Here is an 18,887-nt window from a genome sequence, read left to right on the forward strand (position 1 = left end):
ATGAAAATCCCCGTTGAAATGCGAATCAACACCAACGGGCTCGGCAACCCAATGCTATAGCCACTGGGCTACGGTGGCAGCTGCGTATAGGCCGTGACTTCGTTTAGTTCTCGCGGTGCGGCAAAACGCAGAGCCATGTCTTTTTTTTTTTTGTATAAGAAAGTTTGCATGTTCCTCGTACCCCGTTTTTCAGCGACGACTGCCTCTGATTAATAATAGTGAGGGATTCGAGACAACATTTATCATGTCTACCGACTGTGATATGTAAGCAGCGGTGAGCATGAGATGTTGCCCAGTATCCCCGAATATAGTACTCAATAAAGAGAAGGTTACTAATTGTTATTTTTGTTTACGATTTTACGGGGCATGCGGTAAGGGCGAAATTGAAACTATCTGGTACAGGTACAAAGAACTCAACATTTTGGTTTCTTAGAGTTTCGAGAAGTCAGTAGCCTACTCAAAATCAGCTGCGAAGTGCATTGTTGTTCCACCTATTATGATTCCCCATTGTGGAAAAACTGTGGTACGAAAACGCATTTAGAAACAGCAACGCATTTCGTGACGCATTGTCAGACCGCATTTCTCCTAAATGGCGCTATGGGCACAATTGGTTCGGTAAAATATTCTGTTTTTTGTGCCCGCCAACTTAGTTCTGATGTTACAACGTGACCCTCAATGTCACAAGATCATTACTGAAGTTTAGTTACTCAAAAAAATTGCATTGGTAATTATCACACCCGTTCTGTAGGACGGCACTGATAAGATGCCAGGCCAGCAAAAATTATCACTTTGTATAGAATTCTCCCTTTTTGATCATCTGAGACAGTTGTCGCAAACATACACGCCATATGGCGACAAAGCGTGCCCTTACGAACCCGCTGGTATACGTAAAGCGGAGCGCGTGTTTCTTGGGCACAAGCTCAAAGTCGCGGGTTTTATCCCAGCCGCGGCGTCCGAATTTCGATGGGGCCTAAATGTAAAACCCATCGTTCAGGTTGATGTGTTTCCTGCGTATTAGACGCGGACAAAAGAACAAACAAACACAGCCCTGTGGTCTGTGCCAAATGCACTGGGAGAACATCGATTATGTACCGCCAACTAACACTTGGCGAATTTACAATTATGTGCACATTAAAGATTCTCGGGTAACCAAAAGGTCATCCGCAGACCCCTCCACGCGATGTCCCATAATCAGATCGTGTTTTTTTAAGCATGAAAGTTTTTTAAGCTCCCGTTTTCGGGCACTCAAACGAGAACATTCGGGCAAGTTGCGAGAACAAATTATTAATAAGAAATAAATTATGCGGTTTTACTTGCCAAAACCACTTTCTGATTATGAGGCACGCCATAGTGGAGGACTGCTGAAATTTCGACCACGTGGGGTTCTTTAACGTGCACCTAAATCTAAGTACACGGGTGTTTTCGCATCGCCCCCATCGAAATGCGGCCGCCGTGGCCGGGATTCGATCCCACGACCTCGTGCTCAGCAGCCCAATACCATAGCCACTGGACAAGCACGGCAGGTGCGAGAACAAATTGAGATTATCCGGGCAACCACTCAGAGCTTAATAAAATGCAGTTTTTGGCCGCCAACCCTTTCTGAAGCCTACCCTAGTTACTGTCCAACCAAGTTACCGAAAATATTGCTTCCGAGTCCTTCCTAATGTTTGTTCACACTATCACTCAAGCTGCAACTTCTAGTACGCTGAAGTTTTATTGGTCGTTTCCAATAGGCGACGTTCAAGAGGCAGATACAGGGCACCATATACTTCATTGTCATCGCTTGGTGCTGAGACCGGTTTCTTTTGAATATCAGCAGTCCGTAAGTTCCACGGAGCGGGTTTTGCGTATAGCCTTGAGAGATGGCGCCCCGTTATGGGGCTCCTACTTCACATGATTTTCTTCTTCTGGCTGGGCGGTGCGCTCTCTCCCTGGCGCCTTTCGCTGCCTGTCGTCGTGCCACCATCGGCCGGTTTTCTTCTTCTAGCTAGGCAGCGTCCATTGACCAGTGTACAGTGTGGTGTGGTTGGGTGTGCCGTTGCGAAGATGCACTACACCCGTTTCATGATTGCGCCTAGTGTTATCTCCAACCAGTCTGCTTTGCCGGTTGCCATTTCATGCTTACATCTACACTCGACTACGGTAGAGCCAGCCTTTCTTTATGTCTCCTGAGCGTCCTAGCAAAAATCAAAGGGTGCGAAGATGCATGAACAACTCTGATTTGTTCCGAATGCCGCTCGTCACATATCAGCTTTTCGTGCATTGCCACACCGTTTGCTTTTAGCAATGGGCTCGCATAAGACGAATGGAAAGAAGCTAAAGAACAAAACTACACATGTGTTCGGTGGAGGCATATATTGATGTTTGGCACAATAAATGCATTACCTCAAAAAGCGACATACTTCCGTTGCGCCATCTTAGCCACAGATCTTGTGTTCGGCAAGCGCGCTTCTCATTGACCAAGCTCACGGCTTTAACAAGTGCGGAAGTGTCGTCAACTGCGTTTTAGAAAACTCCCTACGATGCTATACAAGATACTCTACAAGCATCCTGTGCATCCTCCGTCTCAACCCTGCATTTGCATCAATGGTCTAAATTCAGGCTTTTATTCATTACCCGTTCTGGCGCAGGAAATAAATATTACACAGAACATCAATAACCCTACGATGCCATTGATGGCGTTATCCCTTGATATGGTTTTCTATAACTAATGCAACAATGCTATTAGCGGGAGTGTCGTTGACGGTGTTACTAACATTTATAAAAGCTATGTTGTGGCAATGCTTAGCAAAGGCTCAAAAATGACTTTCCTTTGTCCGTGTTTTCCCTGACGTTAGCCACGACCAATAACTTTGGTGGCGCAAGTCTTCAAAAAAGTTCACTATATATATACAATTTGAGTCTTACTATAGAAGATTACTAATGCTTTTAGGGAAGATCCCTTATGATGCGTCTCGCCATGAACCAAGCAACTTTTCTACTTCAGAATCTGGTTTCGACGGTTGACATTAATGGTTACCATCGGAAAATATGAAATTACTTTTTTCGTCACCTGCCAGGGGCGATGCAAACCGAGGAGACCAGTTAAGTCGCGGGGCAGTGCATAGGGACCTCCTTTCTCATAAGGCTGTAAATAGCGCATAGGGGTTGGTGGGGGTCGCCCTAGGGAGCTTGCAGGGTTTTTTTTTTTCTGGAGAGATGCCTGCCATGAAAGCTTCGCACACGCTGCGTTTCCTTGGGAAGCTTTACTAGCATTCTTAATTTTCTTTCATTGCTCTCACTTGCTGTCGCCCATCTCCATTTCTTTTTTTTTTCTAACGATATTTCGCTGGTCTTCCTACACTGTTTTGCAAGCCTTGGGAGGACCCTCGGCTCTCTCACGTCCCCTAATGGTGCTTTCCCCACTTGACTTCTTACGTCTCCAGGAATCCCACTTTCCCGCATAGCATGTGTCGCAGTGGATGTCGGTGTAGTTGCACAGTAGTACGAGAGATGGCGCGAATGCCCGATGCTAGCGCCACTTGAATGCATGCATACTGGGCGCAACATTGGTTTTGAGGCAACGTCACACGTGGTTGGTCGCGGAACCGTCCTGAGAAAGGCATCGGAGCGCCACACCGGAATGGACGAATATGATCGTTCAAATGCGCATCCGTTCGCTAGACTACATCCGCAAACGATGTGTGGATGCCTGGCAGGGGCGATCATTATTCGCGTGAAATCCTGGCATGGGGAACTTACTCGATTGCTAGGCGTGTTTTATCGTCATGCTACACTCGCTGTGTTTGGGTATATTGTATAGTAGAAGGAGTAGTGTGTTCAGGGAAGGCCAGTGGCAGACGCTCCACATGGAGAGATCGCAAGGTAGTGCCACTTAAACATGCTCTCAATGGAAGACGCCTTGTTTCCCCCGGCACGCTCTGCAACGACCGATCGTTGCGTCGGCTGTGCTTGTCAATGTTTGCAGTTTTAGTTATGTATTTTATTCAAGGTCCTCAGAGGCTCCGATGTGAAGTATTGCGCGAGGTGGTTTGCGAAAGGTTGAACATATTGAAAAGCAGCAGAAGTCAACATGTTACATAAAGTTTAGAAGTAGGAAATAAATGTTTGCATTAGTTTGCTGTGTAAGTCGCCATTGTTGCTTATACATCATTAGGTTGCAGAAAATCAACAACTGTGGAAATGCACATGCGATTCCAATATTACCTGACACACATGAAAAAATTTATCGAAGAAGACCTACTCTTTGCTATGCAGATGCCACTCGAACAATACATGATTATGTGAAGAGACGGCGTACTTCATTTGTGTCACAGGATTAGCAATGTATTGAATATGTCAAAAAGTAATTAATTACAACGTGATTACGTGCTAATTTCGTAGGTAATTGTTTAGCAATTACGGAACAGTCATACTTCTAATTTAGTAAATATTTAGCTAGTTCGGTTACACCGGGTAATTTTCAAAATTCTTTAACATTGCCTGAGGCCGAAAGCCCAATTCTAACCCTTAATCTTAATTGCTCGATGAGGCAGCCATTCGTCCTCAAAGAAATCAAAATAATTAATTGATGACTTAGGACAATTACGCTAATTAACGTTCTAACAATAACTTTGCGGCACATATTTAAATCTACGAATTTTATCCGGTTAGTTCACAAGGCGTATCCACTCAGAAAGAATTCTCTGGACTGCACCAGTTTGAAGATAATTTTCAGTGTCCGACGAAATGCATTGGCGTTCCAATCACTTCTTTGTTGAAGACCCTGTTTTATACATTGAAGCACAAAAGTAACTCGAACTCCAATGCATTTCGTCCGACACACTGAAAATTAATTTCTCGAAACTGGTGCAATCCAGAGAATTCATTCCAAGTGATTATGCCTTGCGAGCTCACCGGTTATTATAGCGCAGAATGAAATGTGTAGAAATAAATAAATTAATGAGCAGTCCGGGTAAATATTTTAATTTTTTAACTTGGTATTTTGATTTCTCAAAGAAGTAATGGCCGCCTCATCGAGTAGTTTAGAACAAGGGGTAGAATTGTGCTATCTGCCAATGGAAATTCCTAAATATTTAGGAGCTTTTAAAGGAAAATCACCGCCCAAGCACTCGATACAGATGGTTAACAAGCGAAGCTGAAACGTGCGGCCCGGTGTTTATCACTGTGTTAATCCCGAGGGTTCATTAAAAGAGGATTCGGTAGGCTGCCGCATCCGGGTTTCAGCATCGGCGCGCCGTAGACGAGCTCATTCCCGGTTCTGCTCGAGGCGTTGCTGATCTAAAGCTGCCTGCTCCTCAGGAGTGCATATGACGCGTGGCCTACCCAGTTCAGAGGCGGAGAGAAACTGATGTGCGCGTGCTTGGCTGTGACGGAGAGCAACGGCGTCACTACTGGCACATGCCACTAGCACTTCTCTTTCTCTTTTCTTTTTGGCGCGTGCGCATGGGGCTGTGCCGGAGGAGTTTTCGGCATGCAGGCGACAAACGAACGGACGAATACTCATATACGGCTTCGCAGTGAAAGACACTCGGTACAAGCACATGTAGAAACTACAACAATAAATCGCAAACAAAATAAACTTTGACGCACACGTGAGCAGCGCACAACCAGCAAAACTGGCAACAGTAGGAATGAGCGACGGTTGTTGGTGGCGGCGCTGCTGTCGCGTGGGCTCGCGTGCAAGTGCCAAACCTTTCCACGCTTGCCCCCTTACGCCAATGCATGGCATGCGCCGCTCGTGAATACACTACTTCCTTCTAGTTCAGTGTAGTATTTGGCTAGCTAGCTTACTGTATAGAAGGTACAATAAATGCTCCTTTGTTTGTTTGCAGTCTTGGGCATTGCGTCCTGTCATATCGTCGGGTCCTGGAGGCCCAGAGAATGAATGCCCGTATTACCAGGCCTCACACACTCTCAAGTTCCAGTGATCCCCACAGAGAGCGAAAGATCTGCCGCTGCGCATTCCAGAATGAAGCGCGTAAGTGGAGCGGCTCTAATTTGGTCGCGTACTTTAATTCGTAATTTTTCTACTAGCGGCGCTAAACATGGCTAAATATTTGGTATATAAATGTGCATATAGTAACCGACAAACACAGTTAACATGTAACTCTTCTGCAAAATAAGCAGATTGTCACGGTACGGCATTATTCAAAATGGCGAAGCACTGATCAACGGGCGCCAAAAGGTCGTAGAAATAGCAACCAGCGAGCAAGACGGGTATTGCCGACCACTGGGGCAATCGGCCGAAAAAAAAAAATCAAAGGCCTGCTTAGAGATTATTTCTTTTGTTGTTGGTGCGACCGCGACGCCCCGACAGCTTTTTGTATATGAACCCCTGTCTTTCTATTCTCTGCCCGGCGCGTCCATTGAGAAGCTTGCTGAAAAGGCAGGGGTGCGAGTAGCCCGAAATATATGGTACCTCTGTGTAATCCCGTGTCGCACGAATTGCTGACGGTGTAATTTTGCTGACGGTGCCGTATGGCCGGCTGCCGTCGTTTCTCCTGTGTTTGTGAACGGACAATAGATGTCCGCCACAGACTCAAGTGTGCGCGTGTGTGCCTATGCGCTGCAATGCAAGTGCGCGACCTCTAACAGCAGGAAGGAATCACCCGTTCCCTCGCCCCTAACTAAAAAAGGCGCGGCCAAGGCCTTGGGAGGAGCGGGATACAATTGGGTGAACTTGATCGGATCGTTACCAATATCTGCCGTTCCCCTACGCAGAGAAATAGGGAAAGGATAAGTTATTTTAACGCAGGTTTTAGACCGAGCTAGGCAGTATAGACCGTTTCATCGGGCGAGGAGGATAGGGCGCGCGGAGAGCCTTTCCTCCTCTCTGGCTTGGGCGATCCGGCGCGGCGCTGCTTGAAAGTACTGCTGTCGCGTGCTGCGGAACGATTTCGAGATGTTTTAGATCTTACTTTGCGAAATTTATGCCATGTTCATACATATAAGGTTGTCAGGGAAGCCTTTCGGTGCATCGGTAACTACTGTGGGCAGAAATATGTTTTGGGGGCGCAAAAATGTGACGCACATAATCAGTCGCGGTGCGTGTATGTGTTGTTTGCTAATTTGCTTATATTGATCTTAATTCCACAAAGAAAACCGGCGTCTCCGTATTACCACCATTAAATAGTAAATCAGCTCACTGTCTGATCGATTGGCGTAGGGAGTAAAACATAAAACATAAGAGCGCATGCTCGTGCACGGCCAACCTAAGGCAACCACGAAACATATGAGCGGCAGGCGCTATCAAATATTTGTGATAAACTGGCATCGTTCTCACGCATTTCAAGTCTAGTATGCTTGAAATTACCATACGTCTACGCTAGCCTTGCTGCATGAGGCCCATGGCGCTGCTCAACACAGCGATCACTGCGGTTGGTGAGCCACCACCATACATATACGATACATATACGATACATATATGATATATTGTCTTCCGTCGCGATATATAAGCTGGGTGCTTCGGCATTGCCCTTTTGGTGTGTATACAGCCATAATATATGAGAGGGTTCGCATAAAAAGAATGAGATGGCTATTTTTGAGCGCAAAATTACCGTAATACGCGTGAGTGCGTCATAGAGAACTGAACGAACACAACCGAAAAAAAAAAGTTGGTTATCATCCTCTTTATCTAAAAAGCAAAAGAAAACGGTCTAACGTCGCACAACGTTTACAAATATATAACCCCTGATGCCGTATACTTGGACCATGTGCTGTATAGAACAAAGATATCTGTAATCCAGCACCTACTACTGCTTAGGACGCTCGCGCAGTTCGTAAACGGTCGCTTTGCTGGACAAGCTTAATTCAGACCGTAAAGTATGCTGCTATTACTAGCCAAAACTATTTTATTCATGGGTGGAAACCTCATCCATCCAACCAAGTAGTCACGCAATGTAACCTGCGGCGAACAGTTTGAACGCTTGTCAAAGTATAACAGCACAGCTCCTATCGTAGCAGAGTGATGCCCACGCTGTTACGATCGTCGCGTATGTTTCATGGCTTCTAAGCCGCAGCTTAGAAATAGACGATAGTACTGCAATAAGGTCACATTAGTGATTGGAACGTTCAGAAATACACAATTGATCTTCGAGGCTGATTGTAGGCTCAAATATGCGCGCACACATCGCGCTGCGTGTTCCGTCCATCTCAACGCCAGCAGAAATTCCGGCCATGATGCCTTAAACCACTGCAGCACGTCTCACAGAACCGTTTACCACGTAGAAGACGCACGTCACACTAAACCGACCGCACCACCGCGAAAACAAACGCCAGAACCTACCGCCGAGCGTATACCTGCCATGCAAAAGACCGCTTTCACCCAGGCCAGTATGGCGCTGCTCATAGGCGGCGCCACTGCGTTCACAATATGGCGGCGCCTACGAAAAAACGGTCTATATGACCTGCTGAGAAGCGACGAGGGGCTAGTGCCGTTCAGTATCGCCTGGTGCACCTATCCGCGTCTGAACTTTGAGTGGCTAGCTGACGTAAGAGACGACAAACCAGCTCACGGTAGTTCCCCTCGAGTAAGCTCAACCTGCTCGAGGGAAGTCGTCAGATCTGGACTCCCGGGAAGTCCAGTACAACAATCGCATCCACCGCAAAGAGATCGGCTCGCAAGCCTTCTTCAGGAAAACTCTGCCATCTGCTTTAGGGGCTTGCTGCTGCTGCCCGGCCATGCGTATGGCATCATTTGTTTTCTTTTGAACCCTGTTTTGTGGACAACTATTTAGTGTATTTTTATGTAGTGTTAGTTTATATATTCACTGTTAATTGCTCGATGTATTTCGTTAGTCGTCGTCATTGACCTATATTAAATACTTGTGTTAGTGTTCCTGTGTTTTTGTGTTTCTTTTAATTTGTGTATCGTTGTCAGTAGATTTTTTTTTCTTTCTACCGACTCTGACATCTTCACTGTGTTCGCTTGAGTACTGAAGGACCAACCGGCTCTATACCCCATTAACGACTTCGCGCCGCCGATGAACGGGTGACAAGCCGTTACACAGATCATTGTTTTATTGGACTTATGTTATTAAAGTCTGTGCTCTGTAACTTGAATAAAGGTTTTGAGACCTCACTGACCTGTGATAAGCAGCAGCCCAATGATATTCATTGCAGTCCGTGCCGTTTATCAATTCAAATTGTACGGTGGTAATAGTTGCGAATGGAGTGATTGTTTTCTTTGAGCAGCATCACGCAGGATCGTTTTATTTAGATAATAATAATATCCCAGCCAGTCTGTGCGTCCAACATTCAATAACCGCCACCAAGCGAATGTGTTTGTACAGGTTAATTTTTTTCAGCTGCGACGTTTCATTGGCCTAATGGCTATACTGCTTCCGCCATTATTGATCTGCCGTGTCTGGCCGCGTAATGAACTGTCTGAATGCGGGGAAGCCTGTAGGGCGCCCTTTATACTGTAATCTAGGGTACAGGATAAGCCATCTCAACAGCCATCTTCCACAACTGACTTGAATATCGGCCAGTCGGTAGATTGGGAGACGCCGGATAACTTGAAGTCCATCAGCCCTTCAATACTAAGATGGAAGGCGGTCACTTCCCCGTGTTTCAATATTCGAAGACCACCTATCCTTTCTGGTCAAGGAGCGTGAAATAAAGGTGAAGTCCAGGCAGCTATTGTAGATAGTTCCGCGCAGAAAGGTGGGGCTTGTTATGATCGACATATGAACTGTGAGAGATATTCTGGCGTATGTTCCCGTGACAAGATGATCTGCCTCGCCCAAGAAAATGCTGTTACAATAACCCTGGACATCGACCTGTCAAGTGTAAGAAGCGTTAAATTAAGCGGGCGTTTCCATTTCGACATAATTGGCCTGTCCTCTGAAAAAGCATCACCCCTTTTATTCTCCAAGCTGACACAAAGGGAAGGACGAAGAGAAGACAAACCGAAGGGCAGGAGGTCGTCGACGATAGAACCTGACGAAAGCACTAATACTTCCACAGGCTCCCCAAAAGAACAGCCACGATCACAAGACCGCAAGGAGGTTGTTTAAGGCCGGGCTGGACCCCGTGTTAATCAGAACCGCTCGAGACTCGGATAAGAGTCACCACCCTGTACCAATCACGTGAATAGAATCTTTTCTTCTTTTTTTCTTCATCGCGATGCCCGGCTTCGTCGTCGTTTCCTGAGATTCTTGCGGTGAAGACAGAACTCATCCGGTAGAGACCGGTGAACTGACGCGGTTGAACTGCTAGGACATTTTCCCACGAGTTTATTCTCATGTCTTTAGTCTCATTTGGTGCGATTTTCCTGAGCAACAAAGAGAGGAGCTGCCGGTTTAGGAGCCGCAAATTGGCCGTCGGGTCCAGGGCCATGCCGAGCACAGTGTGCGGGCAGTGCTGCGGTGCACTCTTCGTGGTAGAAACACTTGCCGGCGATGACGCCTGGAGTAGTCTCCTTTTTGCTGTTATACTTATCACAACTTTTGACGTCATCGTCCGATGAGTCGGAGCTGTTCCAGCATAACTCAATGGCCTCGTCGTCTGTATCGCATGACGCACTTCCACGTTTCCTGGACGTTATCCGAACTGACAGCTGCGCACCAGAAAGGTCCTCAGAGTTCTCTTCATTCGCTGCCGCAAGGAAGGAGCCACAGCTCCCGGAAATGCAAAAAAAACAAAGCGAAAAAGTGGAGAAACAAATACAAATGTTCTTGTTATTGTTCCTTAGTGAAATGGCGCAACCCACTGTAGGGTATCGGCTATGAATCGGGAGGGGAAAAAAAGTTCTCATTTTTTAGGAAAATAAGGTGAAATGAAATCAGTATCTTGTCAGTGTGAATTAAGATGTCTACTGATACAGCTATGAATGATCAAAACCCTAAGTACTACAGTAAAATTTATGTGAGCATATAAAGTAAAGAAACAATTTTAGCATGTAATTCTTTTTGCCTCGCGCAGAAAGTAGCAGAGGTCTTCACAAACGTTCCTATGGCTGTAACACAGTACGGTAGCCCCAAAGCGGAGAATTAGCCCAAGAGTCAAATCCAAGCCAAGTTTATGGAAGTGTTATAAAAATTTTTTCCCTGGAATACTGAACCGGCGACATGCCAAAAAGAAGTGTTGCAGAGATTCACTCTCATGCAAGTGTTCAATCAAAGAATCACTTCGTCTTTCTCCGTGTGGCCTTTAGAGACTAAAAAAGTATATGACATGACAAACAATACGTTTGAATTTGTGGTTACTTCTGTATCGTGTACTCCTTATCGTGGCACTCTTTATCGGCTGTCATGAGCTGTGAAATCAAATGTCGCTTGCAGTCAGCTCATAAGTAGTCTAACACAAAACCAATCCTTCAATTATGGCGTGAGGATCAGATTCCTAAAGGCATTTGCTCATGATAGTGGTTGTAAGAATGCCATCCTGTCCTGTCAAACATAGATTTGGTGACAAAACTCCTTCTATGTCCTAATTGCCAAGCAGGGATGAAAAGCAAAGCTTTTCTCATAGAAATGCCTCGAAAAGCTTGGGAAAGGCTGAAGGTTTTCGTGAAGCGGGAAAGCGTAGCGAGACATCGAAGGCACACCTACACATGGAAAATATTCTCCTCCATTCATAACCAGTGGTTCTAAGCTACGACGAAATTCAATGCTTTTGACGTTTCCGATTCAGAGAAAAACTTCAACAATACATCGACGAAGACTAGAATCCTTCGTTTACCGTTGGAAAGCGCAGCTTTTATTTAAAAAAGAAGCACAATGCATAATTAGAGAAGCGCTTAAATGTCGATACATTTGCTCTGTTTGATGCTTGCAGCGTAGGCTCAGAGCTCACCTAAATGAAAACGTTAACCTCTTCTTTCCTATTCATGCTAATTGGGCATACGAAAACGGTCATTTGAGATGCCATTTTTAGCTTTGCGGAATGAAGTCATCCATATGTCACGTTGTCTTGCATGAAAAAAAAAATAATATACTGTCTTCGGCGTTCCATCGACATCATTCCTTCATTGTTCCATGGTAGTTATGCTGTAGTTGAGATTATGACGCCATCGTCATTAAGAAAAGGATTCTGCGGTTTCGCGTGCCAAAAACACGATCTAAAAATGAGACCCGCCGTAGAGAGCGACACAGGATCAATATTTACCACCGGGTTTTTTAACCAGCACCCAATGTGCGGCACGCTGGCGTTTTTCAATTTCGCCCTCATCGAAATGCGGCCACCGGGGTCGCGGTTTGATCTCGCGACTTCGTATATAACAACGCAACCCCATAACCACTAAGCCCGAACAGCGGGTGTCAGTGCCATACCATCGTCGTCGTACAGTCGTGACCACACGTTCATTTTCATGCCGTCGTAGTGATGCCATCGTCGTAATTCTAGCTTCGTCATCCGCTCCTCGTCACACCGTCTTCGTCAAGCATTTGTCGTGAAATAGTCGTTGTACAGTCGTAGTCACTTGCACCATCATTGCCCTCCCATAATACTCATGATGTCGTCGCCGTACTGTCTTCATCATTTCGGAATCGCCATTCCATTGTCGCCATGCAGTCATCGTTTAGCGCCTTCGGCTGCGCGAGTGTGTCCTTAGAAAGCCCACAAGCGTTTGAGCATCGCAGATGAGCGTAGTACAGTCGAGCGCGTCTGCGACAAACGCCTGTACAACAGAATGATCTGTATAATTAAAGAATAATTCTCTCCCTGTTCTATTTCTAGCTGTACGGTATGCGTCCGGTTAGAACGAAGTGACGCGTATAACAAATTATTTCAGAGACCCCAATCACTTCGCTCTAAAGGCGTTCGACTGTAGCTTAAGCGAGAACGATGCAAAACGTCCTTCACACTGGCGTGTCAAGGAAAAAGTGCAATCAGACCCCCAAAAGTATCTGCGAGCTCAAGGTCGTGATTGAGAACACCTAACCCGGACTGCAGCCAAAGCTTAAACAATCGCGTTAGACACTCTTAGCCATCCCTTGAATTCTTTTTTTTTCACTTATTTGCATGTTGCAAATTTAAAAAATATATATTATCGTAGCAGCAAATGGCCTGAAACCATTTTTGGACCTGAACATAAACGGAAGTGAACACTTGAAGATGCATTCAGGTCTTTTTCTTAAGTTGGAAGATTTTGGGACCATATTCATAAAGCGATTTCTGCGCTAGAGCAGTTCGTAAGAAAGTGCCTCTACGAACTGTGATAGCGAACATAACTTCGTGAAGATAGCGAAGAAAAGACAAACTGTTCTTACGAACCTACGGCTTTGTACATTCTACGTGACTTCAAAGTCTGATCAGAAATTTTCCAGCGATGAAAGCTGCCGTGTCCGGCTGGCTGGCAATATCCGCTAGCTGAGTTGTTTGAGCTCAAATTCAGTATCGAGTACACATAGCACGGATTCCAGACAGGTGCACCCAAACGTAAGGGCAACATATGAACATCTAAGGGACCCAAAATACTTACACGTTGCTTACCGTTGCCCGTTTGTTTCATTTCAGCACCGTGTTTTCGTCTCCGACGTTCTTCTGAAGTTCTATAGAAATAAATATTTGTCGGGGCTTGTAAAGGGTGCTGTTATTGAGTTCTAAGCGCAAAAACATCACTCTGCCAGCCGCTGCTTGCAGTTAACGTTCTTCCCTGCACAAATAAATTGGCCATAATGGAAGGGCTGTTTTCCGCACGACACAGCCTATCTGGAATACCAGTTGCCGCCGTCCCTATTTACTGAGCTTTCAAAAGCGCCCCCGCCGGCATGATGCCACCAAAGCTTTTGTTGGACGAAAGCACAGGAGTTAAGAGCACTGAATGGCCGCCAACCGAGAACAAAAGTTGGCGAATAAAAGGCTCATGGTGGCGAACCAGGACAAACGTGTCACAAATGGGATCGTTTCGTTTGAGCAGTGCTGTGGCCAGAAGAGAGAGATATGAATATATTTTATTCTAAGGGAGCGTTTCCTCTTTCAGCGCCCTGTTGTACGGGCTAAAATTACTTTAGCACGCGTCATTTTGAGCCGCGATCCAAGACTTAGATGGGATGCTGTTCATGTCGAACTGTGCATGAAGCGGGTGCATTTCCAAGATCTACCACTGAATTGAGGAAAAGCCAGTATATATTTTATTTTAAGTATACAAAAATGGAGAGGTATACAAGAATCTTGAGAACCAACTATCCTAAAAAAAAGTTTCTCTCTGACAAACATTCTGTGCTACTTACACGGTAAAAGTGCTTTTAATGTGGCCTCAAATGTTTGCCTCTCTAAATCGCCAATAACAGAGAAAGCACGCTATTTATACAGCTCTCCGCACTTACATAAAGTACACTTGACTGCTAGGCTTTTGTTCCCTTTGTCGCGCGTTTCACTGATTGACTAGTGAATTTTATATATGCATCTTCAGCCTCATATGCAAATGATATTTTGCATTCAACTGAAATCGGCTACTCTCTCATTTAACCTGAAAGGGAAATGTGTTGCTTCAAATTATATTCTACAGATGATAACCGCCAGAGAGATAGACTATACAGGGTGTGTTAGCTAACTTGTGCCAAGCCTTAAGGAATCCAGACGTGCGCTGCTAGAGTGCAACCAACTTAGTACTGTTCATCATTCTCTTGAGCAACTGAAAGTAGTTTTTCGTGAGCCTAAGTCATTAATTAAGAATAATTAGTCAACCTGCTGTTAAATCACTCACTGAAACACAATGTCTTTAACAGAGTTGTTGTAGATCACTGCCGCCCCCCCTCCCCCCCCCGCCCTCTATATTGAGAAATGCCAAAGTAATTTCTTTCCGCGAAGGAAGCTGCCACGGCTTTAATATTGAGGGTGGTGGTGAGGGCGGGGGGGGGGGGGGTTGCATAGAAAGCACGCGATATTTTACACAGTAACACGTGATTGGGCGCTTGTGCGCAGTGACATTGCTGCCCTCAAGCACACTAACAAGGAAGATTAGTGTTGCATGCAGACCAAGCACATAAATAGGCCTCAAGCAACCAAGACGGATTGAAAAAAAAAAAAACTGTGTGGTGGGTTCCGTGAAATAGTGGCTATAGCGTTGCTCTACTAAGCACGAGGTCGCAGATTCAATTCCAAACAGTGGTGGCCGCACTTCGGCATAGGTGAAATGGAAATACCCCAGCGTACCGTCGTGCATTGGGTGCACGTTAAAAAATCCACAGGTGGTCAAAATTAATCGGGAGTCCCCCCCATTAAGGTGTGCTTTATAATCGTACCGGAGTATTATTTCGTAAAACCGCAGCATTTAATTTAATCAATATATTGAAGACAAAGGTCCTGTTTCCACTTTCGCCGAGATATCTTTTCGGCTGAAGCAATGAAGCAAGTGCAGCAGTGGGTTATACGATAACTTCCGCGCGGCAATTCTTGAAGGTTCGTAAGCAATCTTTTTTTTTTGAGCAGACTGCGTAAAGAACGAGGAGGTTCTGGCGGCAGACGACGACGAATCGTGGACGAGTGTTGTGGTCATCGCCTCTCATCTTTGCTTGCGCCCTACTCGTGTGTTCGTTATGTGTGCAGCATCGGTGCTTCTTTCGTATAGTACGTTTGATGGGCACCTATGTCTCGTATACGCACAGTGCCTAGTCTCGCAGTACGTTTTAAAATCTCGCGTGATTTCTTTGCAGCCAGGATAAATTAAAACGACAACATCTATCTTCGCGGCAATTCCAGCTGCTCTTTAGAGTTCATTAATGCTTTATTTTTTATGAATATTTATGCTCGCAATGAAAATGCATTGCGTTGCTCAAGAGGACAGTGTATGATACTGAGATTGGCTGCATTCTCGTAGGGCACGGCTGGATTTTTTGTCTGTGCACAAGTTAGCTGAAGCAGCCTGTATATTAAAGCGAGAGACGCACTGACGATACAAACAAGCCCATGAACCAAGGTTTGCGCATAAAAAAAATCTGTTTTTACAAGATAGATGGGAGTAGACGTCAATGAATTCTATATTTGGTGGGGTGTGAAATATAGGATATTCCTGAAAACTCGATTACAGCCACAACTCGTTTTTATGCGAAGCATATTACGAGAGCTCAACCCAGCTCCTCAGGCGCGGCGGTGTCGCCTTCAATACCACGTGACACTGTGACGTCACGACAGAGGAGAACTGGGGCTCCAACTCGCGCCGTGCGCTTGCCTCTGCTAGACACTCACGAGGTGAGATGCCTCCTGGAGACAGAGTTGCTCGTTGGAATGAGAAGCGAAGGTTGGGGCGTGCTACAGAGACTGATTTTCTAGGTGGCTTTGGCTCAACTCTTGCAAGATGGGCTGGGTGGGAATCGAACCAGGGTCTCCGGAGTGTGAGACGGAGACGCTACCACTGAGCCACGAGTACGATGCTTCAAAGCGGTACAAAAGCGCCTCTAGTGAATGCGGTGTTCAGGCGTGCGTCGCTTGCTCGGGCGCACATTTCGTTGCCGCGCCGAACGCTGCGTTGCTCGACGCTCACCGCGTCCAATGCGGGGCGCGTAGTCGCTGCGCCGTAGCCCATTGTCCAACACCCATTGGCGGGTCGACGGGAACGCTGTCGCGTTCCACTCTTGAAGGCGAAGCAGAGTAACGCATGAGTTGTGTCTTCGTCTAGCCGAACCAAATATAGTCAAGCAACAGCAGTTCACCAGGCTAAACAGTGGTTCAACAACTAAAATAAAGGCTAGTATGCTTCGCATCCTGGGCTTAACCTTAGCTAAGCCACAGCCATTTTTTTTGATAATGCATCTATCTAGAGAGAGCATTCCAAGGGGCCGCTGATATCTGCACTAAACCAGTGCGCCGAAAATTCATAAACATTATAAAGGTCAAGGAGGGTGCAGCAGAATTCTCCACATTGTTCTTTATTGCCATGCAGCTGTAAGAATACCGGTAGCTGCAGTCGCTAGGGCGTGGAGCCCTTCCGAATTCTTTGCACGTGAAAGCTGCAAAGAAGGTACCGAAATTCATCACTCTGGATGAGAAATAACACGCACCAACAAACTACGCGAGAAGATAAACACATTTATTTCCGTGCCACAAATTTACACGTTACACATAACATCTACAGCTTCAGAATTACAAAACAACGTAGACTTACGAGCACCGTTCTGCGCGAAAGCTTGAAAACAATGTGCACAACCTCTCGGGAGTGTCATGAAATTTCCAAGCAGGAAAATCTTGTGCCAGCGTGCTGTCTTCAGATCCGCATTTATGCCAGCCGGTAGCGAACTAACTGGCTAATAGCGGCAAGACGCACGTAACGACTGGGGAGTAAAAGAACCATGCTTTAAAAGCAACACACATTTTCTTTCTTCAAAGGCGTGCGCCAAATATAGAGGCAGGAACGCTACACATTGAATATTGCAAGCAGCTGGGGAACATGTAATCCTGGAACACTGAGGCCATCTATATTGAGCAAAGCGGCTACGGTGAATACAATGCATAAGGAACACACATGACAACGGAATATTTATAGCTCATATAATAGAAAAAAAAAATGTTTTGAAGATAAACGAATTTATTTGACATCACCAGTGCCAGTGGCCCACTGCCTTGACAGATGCACCACACCAAATTCTACGAGCTGATGGCTTTCCTCAAGACAGTCCCACATTCGCTACCGGATCATGGTTTAGGTGTTGGCTTGTCGAGAGTGAAAGGCCTTGCGTGGTTTTTTTCGCATCACACCGTTGGTTTCAATTTAGCGCTGTGGCATCTAATGAGATTCGAACAACTGCCTCCGTTTGTAATACCCAAGTTTCTTCATAAGCAACGTATTTCTTGCTATATTTGGTATCTATATAAGGATGCAGGAATTCACGTCCCTGGAAGTGCGCATTCTCAGGAACTATATATCCGTCCTGAAAATAATGCATTATGCGCCTGAAACTCGTAAAATACATACACATGAAAATGCCAAGGCGCAAACGCTGGCTAAATCTTTATCAACACGAGATTTGTTGCCAGTACTACTTCACCAATATTATCCTGTGAATACTTGTCCGTTCCGCCTTTCTAGTATTTTTTCCTTCGCCTTTTGTAAATTTCGCAGTTCGAGAGTAGCGTCGAATTATTAGATGCTGTTCACGGCCGTGGCACTTACTGTTCACTTTTGAGCGCATAACATTTTCAACTGTCCACGGCGCGCAGTGAAAATGCGAAGACCAGTCGAGCCTTACGTAGGGCGGCTCCTATGCAGAGAAACTATGTGTCCGGAAATCCCTACACTGGAGGCTTCCCTATGATTTCCTGTGCAGCGAAGAAATATACATACGTAAGTGAGTAAAAACATCACATATTATCTCGCCTAACAGTAAAACACCTTGTACTGCCCTGTTTCGCCTTTCATTTACGTTCATCGTGCCAACGCCGTCTGTTAACTAGTGTGCAGTGCTGTCGAAACTTGAATGGTTCATCGACGAAGGTGAAATTAGGCATCTGCTGAATGCGATGTAACACCCAATTCAATGTATTTCACTGCTGTACTGTCAGAGCCACGGTAAATATGATGCCACTTGCTTGGCGCAGGCGGTGTCTTTTTTTTTGCGATAGTAAATATATGGACCCTCCAAGTGCATTTACGATGTCGTTGTCGGCGTCGCCGTGGCGTTCCGTATAAATCCCAAGTGCAACAACACCGTGGCCGCGCGCCGTATGCTGTATGTAGGTGTGAGTGAAACCGTGCGAGGGTGAGCCGAGGATGGTGGTTTGATCTCGCGCCCGCAATGTAGGAAGGCGGGTAGGAATCGCGCCGTCTTCCACCGCGCGCAAGGCATCCGGTTAGGGAGGTGGGGGCGGCATTCTACTCCGGCGGCGGCGGCTGCTGCGTACGGCGCGGCTAAGCGTGGCCGCGCGGGCCTCGTCGCGAAAGCGATCCCCGATGGGGACAGACTGTGCCGAGAGCTCATAGCTGCGTGCACGGTGTGTTCTCGCCG

General features: G+C 46.0%; 1 long non-coding RNA gene across 1 annotated transcript in view; it reads left to right on the forward strand.

Moving 5' to 3' along the window:
- The window catches only part of LOC135917104 (uncharacterized), a 50,156-nt gene that overhangs the window by 13,373 nt on the left and 17,896 nt on the right, over positions 1 to 18,887 (forward strand). The window contains exon 2 of the long non-coding RNA XR_010569181.1: positions 5,835 to 5,980. This is a non-coding gene — a long non-coding RNA (uncharacterized lncRNA). The remainder of the gene's footprint in view (positions 1 to 5,834; positions 5,981 to 18,887) is intronic.

The sequence above is a fragment of the Dermacentor albipictus genome, chromosome 1 (assembly GCF_038994185.2).
Source record: "Dermacentor albipictus isolate Rhodes 1998 colony chromosome 1, USDA_Dalb.pri_finalv2, whole genome shotgun sequence".
NCBI lineage: Eukaryota > Metazoa > Arthropoda > Arachnida > Ixodida > Ixodidae > Dermacentor > Dermacentor albipictus.